Below are 9,142 nucleotides of genomic sequence, written 5' to 3'. Positions count from 1 at the left end.
GGTCGGACTCTTTCATCATGATCTGATGGTACCTAGAGTACGCATTGAGGAAGCAAAGGGTTTTGCACCCTAAGGTGGAGTCGACTACTTAGTCTATGCATGGCAAAGGAAACAGTTCCTTTTGGCACACTTTGTTGAGACTCGTATAGTCAACACACATCCTCTATTTCCCACTCTTTGTTTATACAAGAACATGATTTGCTAACCACTTAGGGAGGTACACTTCCTTGATGAACCTGGCCGCTAAAAGCTTCACGATCTCCTCACCGATGGCTCTATGCTTTCCCTCATCGAAGCGACACAAGCATTGTTTTACCATCTTGGAGCCTAGCTTGATCTCCATGGCATGCTCGGCCACTTCCCTCAGAATGCCTGGCATGTCCGAGGGATTCCACGCAAAGATACCTTTATTGGCGCAAAGGAAGTCGATGAGCGTGCTTTCCTATTCGGAGGAAAGCGTAGTGCCAATGTGCACCACCTTGCTCTTGGAGCCGCTGGGGTCTATGAGGACCTCCTTAGCGCCCTTCGCCGGCTCAAAAGACCCGATCAACCGCTTGGGGTTGGGTGCTTGTTTGGTGACCTCCTTCCTGATGGCCGCAAGCTCCTTGGAGGCGACAATTGCCTTGGCGTGATCGTAGCACTCGACCTCACACTCGTAGGCACGCTGGAAGGAGGTGCTGATAGTGATGACTCTGCCTGGGCCTGGCATCTTTAGCTTTTGGTAGGTATAGTTGGGGACGACCATGAACTTCATGTAGCATGGACTTCCTAGGATGGCATGGTAGGTTCCATGGAACCCCACCACCTCGAAGGTGAGGGTCCCCATCCTATAATTGGATAGATCCCCAAAGGTGATGGGTAGATCGATTTGCCCAAATGGCATGGTCTGCTTTCTAGGTACGATGCCGTGGAAAGGTGATCCGGTCGGCCAGATGCATGATTAGGCAATGCCCATGGCGTCGAGGGTCTTGACGTACATGATGTTGAGGCCGCTGCCTCCATCCATTAGTACCTTAGAGACCTGCTTCATGCCGATGATCGGGTGGACCACGAATGGGTACCTCCCTGGTTGTGGAACGATGTCCGGGTGGTCGGTCCGATCAAAGGTTATGGTGGACTCCGACCACTGAGGGAAGGTAGGCGTAGCTGGCTTAGCCGTATAGACCTCGAGGCGCGTGAGCTTCTGATGATGCTTGGAGTCATAGGCTATCGACCCCCCTAAAGATCAAGAGGCAGCCATCTAGCATTGAAAAGCCACCACCCTTCCCCTCGGCGTCATCTATGGTCGGGTCGGGGTCCTTCCCATGCTCCCCCTATTGGAGCCTCTGGACAAGAACCACTTCATGAGGCCACGGTCCTTGTATAGATGCTTGATGGGGAAGGCATGGTTCAGGCATGGCCCCTTGAGCAGCTTCTCAAAGTGGTTCGGAGTACCCTCCGTGGGTTTTTGACCCCCTCTATGGTCGGCAGTGGCCACGAGCGAGCCCCCATGCTGCTGCTTGTTCTTCTTTTTGAAGGGACGGTTGGAGGCGCCCTCGCCGGTGTCCTTGTCCCGCTTCGCCCTACCTTTGAGGTGGTCGAAGATCGCTCCGACCGCCTCCTCGCCTGAGGCATGGATGGTGGCAATGTCGAGGAGCTCCTTAGTGGTTCCTGGGCCCTTGTGTCCTAGCTTGTGAACCAGGGACTCACAGGTGGTCCTAGACAGGAAAGCTCCTATAACGTTGGTGTCGACGACATTAGGCAGCTCGTTGCACTGTCGGGAGAAGCGCTGTATGTACCCACAGAGGGTTTCTCTGGCCTTCTATCAGTAGTTTTTGAGATCCTAGGGGTTCCTAGGATGCTTGTACATGCCCTGAAAGTTCCTCATGAAGATCTCTTTCAGGTCCGTCCAACTTTGGATTCTGTTGGGCGGAAGGTGTTCCAACCATGTTCACGCCAAATTGGCTAGGAACAATGGAGGGTTATGGATAATGAAATCGTCATTATCTGCTCCATCGGCTTGGAAGACATTTCAATAATCCTCGAGCCACAGTCCGATGTTTGTTTCCCTAGAGTATTTTAGGATGTTGGTTGGTGGTCGGTACCTTGGAGGAAAGGCAGCATTGAGGATGTGTCGGTTGAAGGCCTAAGGTCCCAGTAGGCCAGGGCTCGGGCTTTGGTCCTCGCCGCTATCATAGCAGCCGGCACGTTGAGGGTGGTAGCCGTGGCTGGCCCCCTCCTCCGCATCGCTGTTGAAAGGATCAAGATGCCCAAGAGGGGGGGTGAATTGGGCAAATTCTAAATTTTCTTGCAATAATCAAATCCTACGGATAGCCCAATTAACCCCTTGTGCCTAGAAAAGTGTTTCTATCAAATCAACGCATAAAACACTTGCAACCTATGTTCCAAACTTACTCTAGCATAGCAATTCTATGAATGTAAAGATAAGTATTGAATTGCTCAAAGTAAATACTTAAAGTAAATGCTCAAAGTAAATGGAGAGAGGAACACGGCGATGTTTTGCCGAGGTATCGGAGAGTCGCCACTCTCCACTAGTCCTCGTTGGAGCACCCGCGCAAGGGTGTAGCTCCCCCTTGATCCGCGCAAGGATCAAGTGCTCTCTACGGGTTGATTCTTCGATACTCTGTCGCGGCGAATCACCCAAAACCGCTCACAACTTGAGTTGGGTCACCCACAAGCTCTACCGGGTGATCACCAAGCTCCCAATCACCACCAAGCCATCTAGGTGATGGCGATCACCAAGAGTAACAAGCACGAACTCTCACTTGACCACACGAAGCCTAATGAGAAGATGGATGCACACTTGTCTACTCTTGATTCACTAATGAGGTTTCACTCTTGGATTCTCGAATCACAAACACCTCACTAGGACCTTGCTCTTCTTGGCACTCACAAACATGTTTCTTAGCTGTTGAAATGAGCAAAAGTGACTCCACTCACGAGTGGAGCTTCTATTTATAAGGTAGCCTGAAAAACGAACCGTTATGAGCTTCTGTGGGGAGACCGAACGCTCCGATCGTTTTGACCAGACACTCCGGTCAGTTCAACCCGCACAACAGTTTTCACATGATGACCGGACGCTATCAAGGTCTGGTCAGTACTGACCGGATGCGTCCGGTCGCTCTTGGATGCTTACTGTAAATGACCGGACGCTGGATACTCAGGGTCCGGTCACCATTGACCGGATGCGTCCGGTCGCACTTTCTCAAGTCTGGACCCTTACTGGAGTCGACCGGACGCTGGCCCTCAGTGTCTGGTCACACGACCTTCCAGCGTCCGGTCACACCAGACTTATTCTTCACGGTCAAATGAACTGACCGAACCCTGCGGCCAGCGTCCGATCGCACTGGAGCCAGCGTCCGGTCAGTATTTGACCCTCCATTCACTTCCAACTCTCGATCATATGTGAATGAAGTTTGCTCCAAAGGATCTTAGGCATTCATAGGAGCTACCTAGAGCTAGTTTTAACAAGTGTGCACCACACCTAACTCACTAGACTCAACTAGGTCAAGCTACCTGTTCATACCCCCCTTAATAGTACAACCAAAGGAAAAAACAAAGTCCTAAACTACTCTAAGTGTCTCTCCAACTTTAATTGACACTTAGAACTAGTTATCCTTAACCTTGTCGTCCATCCTTTGAAAACCAAAACGATTTCCATCGTAGGGGCATGACAACCTCAATTGCCCAATCGATCTCCATTACCATGACCTAACTTAATTGCCTCTGCAAAACACACGTTAGTCATAGTAATCTTGTATTGACATTAATCACCGAAATCCACTTAGGGGCCTAGATGCTTTCAATCTCCCCCTTTTTGGTGATTGATGACAATACCACCTCGAGTATGTTAAAGAGTGAGGTTTTTGAAGGGCTTGGTTCATATAAGCTTTTGTCGATAAGAGCAAAAGAGTTAGGCAAGCTTATATGACCCAAGCCAACACAATGTACTCAAAGAATATGAAATAAGCATGAGTACGAGTAACAAAGCTCATTTGCTTCGAAGGATAAACGCGGAAGCAAAAACAAATGAGCATCACAAATGATATGACATAGAGATAATGCAAAGTAGAAATCACACATGTCAAATATCACAATCACGTAGATAGCACTATCACATATATATAATAGTATGCATAAAAGTAAACACACGAATGCATAAGTAATAGTGTATCACACAAATAAAACTCCAAATGTATATAATAAGCTAATACTATATAACTAGCTCCCCCTAAATGTAGCTCCCCCTGAGACTACATACTCGAACACCCTCTCCCCCTTTGGCGTCAAACACCAAAACCTAGGGGTCGATCGGCGGGGCTGCAGCGGACGAGCCGGGCGCTGAAGAACATGGGGCAAGCTGGAACTGGGCACCATCATCATCTGACCCTCTGTGGCAGGAAGTGTCACTGAAGCGGTCTGGGTCTGAGCTGGGGCTGGTGCTGCCTGTGAAGCAGAGGGATTGCAGCCACTGAGGAGGAGGAGCTAGAGGCACAGCAGGAGATGAGCGAGTACAGTGACAGCTCTGATGATGACTACCAGCCTATACCTCAGATGCCGCCACGCAGACACGATGCAGAGGCCGGTAGCTCCAGCTCTGATACCAATTGAAAGGATCAAGATGCCCAAGAGGGGGGTGAATTGGGCAAATTCTAAATTTGCTTGCAATAATCAAATCCTACGGATAGCCCAATTAACCCCTTGTGCCTAGAAAAGTGTTTCTATCAAATCAACGCACAAAACACTTGCAACCTATGTTCCAAACTTACTCTAGCATAGCAATTCTATGAATGTAAAGACAAGTATTGAATTGCTCAAAGTAAATACTTAAAGTAAATGCTCAAAGTAAATGGAGAGAGGAATGCGGTGATGTTTTGCCGAGGTATCGGAGAGTCGCCACTCTCCACTAGTCCTCGTTGGAGCACCCGCGCAAGGGTGTAGCTCTCCCTTGATCCGTGCAAGGATCAAGTGCTCTCTACGGGTTGATTCTTCGACACTCCGTCGCGGCGAATCACCCAAAACCGCTCACAACTTGAGTTGAGTCACCCACAAGCTCCGCCGGGTGATCACCAAGCTCCCAATCACCACCAAGCCATCTAGGTGATGGCAATCACCAAGAGTAACAAGCACAAACTCTCACTTGACCACGCGAAGCCTAATGAGAAGATGGATGCACACTTGTCTACTCTTGATTCACTAATGAGGTTTCACTCTTGGATTCTCGAATCACAAACACCTCACTAGGACCTTGCTCTTCTTGGCACTCACAAACGTGTTTCTCAGCTATTGGAATGAGCAAAAGTGACTCCACTCACGAGTGGATCTTCTATTTATAAGGCAGCCTAAAAAATGAACCGTTATGAGCTTCTGTGGGGAGACCGAACGCTCCGATCATTTTGACCGGACGCTCCGGTCAGTTCAACCCGCACAACAGTTTTCACGTGATGACTGGACGCTGTCAGGGTCCGGTCAGTACTGACCACGTTCGGTCGCTCTTAGATGCTTACTGTAAATGACCGGACGCTGGATACTCAGGGTCCGGTCACCACTGACCGGACGCGTCTGGTCGCACTTTCTCAAGTTTGGACCCTTACTGGAGTCGACCGGACGCTGGCCCTTAGCATTCGGTCACACGACCTTCCAGCGTCCGGTCACACCAGACTTGTTCTTCACGGTCAAATGAACTGACCGGACCCTGCGGCCAACGTCTGGTCGCACCGGAGCCAGCGTCCGGTCAGTATTTGACCCTCCATTCACTTCCAACTCTCGATCATATGTGAATGAAGTTTGCTCCAAAGGATCTTAGGCATTCATAGGAGCTACCTAGAGCTAGTTTTAACAAGTGTGCACCACACCTAACTCACTAGACTCAACTAGGTCAAGCTACCCGTTCATACCCCCCTTAATAGTACGGCCAAAGGAAAAAACAAAGTCCTAAACTACTCTAAGTGTCTCTCCAACTTCAATTGACACTTAGAACTAGTTATCCTTAACCTTGTCGTCCATCCTTTGAAAACCGAAATGATTTCCATCGTAGGGGCATGACAACCTCAATTGCCCAATCGATCTCCATTACCATGACCTAACTTAATTGCCTCTGCAAAACACACGTTAGTCATAGTAATCTTGTATTGACATTAATCACCGAAATCCACTTAGGGGCCTAGATGCTTTCAGCTATGAGCATCGAGCGTGTCACGCGTGTCACGGTTGCAGCCAAGGCGCTCATACATCAGAACCATGATACATGGCCTGCCGCCTTGCGGTGCCTAGTGGACTGATGCATCCTTGTTAGGTCGCTCTGAGGGCGTGCATTGGCTGGCGTCAAGCTTGCATCACCGAGACAGCGATCTCTTAGCCTACTACGTCGCTGCACGCTTGAGCATCGTGCGAATCTCATGATGGGCCGATGCTCATCGGGCGTCGTGGCCCCCGAAAGCCCACGGATCAAGGCTACCGCAGCAGTGATGTTTTGGCTCACTCGGGCAAAATGTGGGAGGGCTTTATCATCTCGATGATCCTCTGGTTCACGTTGTGAGCCATGGTGTGTGCGCGCCCACTATCTCCATGGCGCTCGATCTCATGATCGAGCTCTACGCATTCCTGCTCGTGCTGGAGTCGTGCTTCCTCGAGCTCTCGATGCCAGGCCTTTAGCTGCTCCACCCATAGGCGGGGTGGGGCCCTTGCATCATCCTTGACCTTGTCGTCGAGGTCGTTTGTCGGGGTAGCCTCCTTCTCACAGACGCTTTTGACGTGTCCTTCGGAGGTACCTGCCATGAAGCATTCACGAGAGGGGTGATCGCTTCCCCTACTAGAGTTAGAGCCGGAGGGTGACTCCGTTTCTCCCACGAGGAGGTCATGGAAATATTCTGTGATGTATTTGGTCACCCCCATGAACTCGTTGTTCGTGGGGGATGGAGGCATGCGTGGCACCACAAGGTGGTCAATGGTCTCTGCGACATTGCGGAGACCGAACGAGAGCATTGTCGGGGCACTCCGGATGAGGTATTCTGGGGAGAGGGGCTCTCCCCCAGTGAGCTGTGCCATGACATTGGTGAACGAGAATGTGAGGTGGCGTAGGTCCTCCTGAGACGGTCGGAGTCCCAAGAAGGCGCCGAGCTGGCGCTCTAGCTTTCTGTAGTCAAAGCCAAGGAGCTGGCTACTTCCGGGGGCGTGGGCCTTCGATGCGTGTAGCCGCAGCTCCTCAAGCGTCTCGATGATCGAGTCAAGGCCGGTGGAGTGAAGAGGCTGAATGACAACGGGTGCCCGTGCCAGCTCTCCCTCCATCATGATGATGAAGTCTAGATCCCCGAAACACACGTGCGCTCTTGGGACCTAGGTGATGTCGTGACTAGCCATCCGAGGCCTGGTGTTGATGTCGAGACGCGTAAAAGGCCCCTACCTGGCACGCTAACTGTCGGTGTTTTGAGTAAACACCAATGAGTAAATTTCTAATATTGCGCATCTAGCTCGAATGGTATGCTAAAAGGACACGAAGTTTATACTGGTTTAGGCAGAATGTCCCTATATCTAGTTCGTTGCTGCTGCTCATGTTACTAGCACTGAAAAGTTCATAGTAGGGGTTACAAACGGGCGAGAGAGAGACAGGTCCCAAGTCTCTGGTGGAAAAGAATGAAGGAGTACCGAGAGCTCGGTAGCTGCTCGGCTATCTGTTCGAGGCTCGATGCTAGTGATTTTGATCTGATGCGGTGCGATGCTATGTGATCTTGTCTGATGCCCCTTAATGGGACGCTCTGCTTCCCCTTTTATAGGCCAAGGGAAAGCATGGGTTACAACGAGAGAAAAGAGGAGAGCGAGAGGGAGAGGAAGTCCTTCAGGGTCGTCGAACCTTTCCTTTCCTTTATGCGGGCCCTACTGACACAGCAGGTGGTGACAGGGACAGCTCTACGTCGAGCGCCTGTCCGCCGATGACGCCATGCCCTGGCATTGTCAACTAGTCATAACGTCCCACTCCACCTTGGCGGGTAACGTGACGAACCAACATGCTGACCAGCGGCCGTACAGGGAGTAGGCAGCATAGTGACCGCGCGTCCGTCACTGTGGACGATGTGAGTTCCCTGGAATGACAAGTCGTGGGGACGGATCGTGTTGGGACGTGACCGCTCCCTGCACGATGCCAGAAGTTTGACATTGAGTTGTACTTTCTGGTCCGTAGTGGTTGGCGGCGGCGTGAGCTTCCGTTAGGAGCCGTGCCCGAGGGATCGGGTGAGGCGGAGCCCGCACTCAGATGTCGGGCGAGGCGGAACCCGCCCTCAGACGTCGGGCGAGGCGGAGCCCATCCCCAGAGGTCGGGCGAGGCGGAGCCCGCGGCCTCGGTGTCAGTTGGAGCTGTAGTCGCACCTTTGACTGTCTGGATGGATTAACGTATAACAACCATTAGCCCCTCCTCTTCAGGTACCCTAGTATTGGTCCCCGACAGGCGCAGGCATGGCCGCCGGGGAGAAGGTCGCCAGAGAGAAAGAGGGGGGGGGGGGGGAGAGGACGAGGAGAGAGGGCGCGTGATGGAGAGGATCTGGGTGTGTGGGGCGTTAAATGCCTGCACGCTCGTAACAAAGACAATGCCTAATTTAATGTGTGGAATTTCTTTCAAAAATTAATATGTGGGATTTGCATTTTTTGTGTTTGCAAACAAAAATCTTTCCTACCATTGAAAATTGTAATTTTGGTTAATTCCTTATTTGTTTTTTTAAGGTTCAACGGGGAAAATCCCCACCTGATTTTATTTGCATTTCAATAATTCCTTATCTGTCATTGTCAGCGATACATGTGTAGAGCCCACGTCTCATGCATCGAGAAAGCTGTAATGGCAAATACGGAATTGACTAATAATATCCCTTTGCAGAACAACTGTTCTCTCTCTAGCTAGCTAGTGCACCCTCATATACACCTTGATTAATCACCACTTGTTAGAGAATTGTGAATGACAAGGGAAAGCACCCGTCATGATGCGTCGTGGCGTGTAATCCATGCATATATACGCATGCCGTTTTCATTTAAAGCTAACTAACAGCAGCTTTCCAGCACTTCATCTATCATGACGGGGAACAAAGTCGAACAAGTTGCGCAATTTTGGCATGTACTCCAGTATAGTATAGATGCAATTGTAATGGCAACAAGTCCA

The sequence above is a fragment of the Miscanthus floridulus genome, chromosome 13 (genome assembly GCF_019320115.1).
Source record: "Miscanthus floridulus cultivar M001 chromosome 13, ASM1932011v1, whole genome shotgun sequence".
Taxonomy (NCBI): domain Eukaryota; kingdom Viridiplantae; phylum Streptophyta; class Magnoliopsida; order Poales; family Poaceae; genus Miscanthus; species Miscanthus floridulus.
This window is presented reverse-complemented; position numbering follows the sequence as displayed.